The following is a 1,693-nucleotide window of genomic DNA, read 5'->3' as shown; positions in this document are numbered from 1 at the left end:
CTCTGATGTCTGTATAGGTCATTAAGTCATGGCGCCTACCGTGAAGACTCGCAAGATATTGTTGCTTCCACTCGCCAATATCGCAGTTGTCTCCTTGTCCTGAGATATTCTAGAGCAATTTGTTCCCCGACATGACGACTGAAGAGTTAAGTTAGATGTGCCTTGCGAAGCTGCACTAGATCATTATCAGACGTTTCGTGCGGCCAATTGATGTGCCACAGCGTACTAAAGTATTCTAAAGCAATTTGTCCACTGACATGACGGCTGGACGACTATGTTAGGCATGCTTTGCGTGGTTAGTTACACCGGATCACCAGCAGACGTTTTGTGAGGCCAATTTAGATGAGTCGCATCGAAATATGTTATTGTCCATTTGGAGCCACTGCCCGCCGTGGTCGGCGACTCGCGCTCAATCCACTCTCTGGTGCTTCTGTTTAGGAGGTGCGCTGCGCCGGCGCTGCGACGGCTCGGTCCGGGCTCCGCCGCTCGAGCGGCCTCTGGTAGGCCGCGGCCTCTGGCGCGCCTCGCCGGTGCCAGCTCGCCTCGGACGTTCGGTGGGTGTCGAGGAGGTCTGTCGGCACGCGTCACTGCCATCGCCCCGCGGCTCCTGGTGCGCCGGCTGACCACCTCGATACCGAGCCGAGCTGAGCTGGCGGTTCGCACGCGACAAATAAAACCGATCACTGCCTGCTTGTTAGCGACGGATGTTGTCCCGCACCGCCCGCGCTGGTCTGTAAAGAGCTTCAGTGCTGCTAGGCTGTACCTTGTGTTGGTTACCGGACAGAAAACGTTGGCGTAGATGTCATTATTATCTTGGATATATACAACGGTTTGCCCCTAGGTATTTGGGAAAATGACTTTGTGACAGGACAGCTTGGGTGAACGCCAATCATCGCACCATATCTTTGAAAAATCAGCTTGCCGCGTTACTAAGTGGAAATACCAACTTTTTTCTCTGCATCATCACTCGCCGATAGGACAAAACCTAGCTTTCATCTTAAGTTTCAAGTTGCTGATGACCTGTAAGTGTGTCTGACTGATGAATTGCTGGTGTAACTGATTGACGAGCTGCAAGTGTGACTGGCTGATAATTTGACAGTGTGGCTGACTGGTGACCTCTGCTGACTGACTGATGACCTACTAGTGTGGCTGACTGATGACCGGTTAGGTGACTGTCTGATAAAGGCTAGTGTAACTGACAGATGAGCTGCTAGTGTAACCGCCTGATAAACTGCAAGGGTGGCTGGCTAATGACTTGTAGTTGTGACGGTGACCTACTAGTGTGACTGACTGATGACCTGCTAGTGCGACTCACTGGTGGCCTGCTGGTATGACAGCTTGGGTGAACGTCCGATGTGGCACCACGTTGCTGAAATCCAGCTTACCGCGTTACCGGTTCGAAATAGTTCTTTTCCTTCGCATCATATTGCGGTGATAAAACGGCGGTCTACTACTGTCACTGACTGATGACCTTCTAGTGTGATTGGTGACCGGATAGTGTAACTGAAGACCTGCTAGTGTGACTCACTGGTGACCTACTAGTGTGACTGACTGATGACTTGCTAGTGTGACCGCTGGTACTTCAAGTGATGTAGTTTTTGTCTAATGGATAGTCGGCCGTCTGATCAATTAGGGCCGAATGTGCATGTTTGGAAAGAGTGTGACTCAAACACTGTCTCCTCGTTCCAGATCA

This window comes from Pollicipes pollicipes, unplaced genomic scaffold, assembly GCF_011947565.3.
Source record: "Pollicipes pollicipes isolate AB1234 unplaced genomic scaffold, Ppol_2.1 Scaffold_3671;HRSCAF=4307_pilon_pilon_pilon, whole genome shotgun sequence".
NCBI classification, from domain to species: domain Eukaryota; kingdom Metazoa; phylum Arthropoda; class Thecostraca; order Pollicipedomorpha; family Pollicipedidae; genus Pollicipes; species Pollicipes pollicipes.
This window is presented reverse-complemented; position numbering follows the sequence as displayed.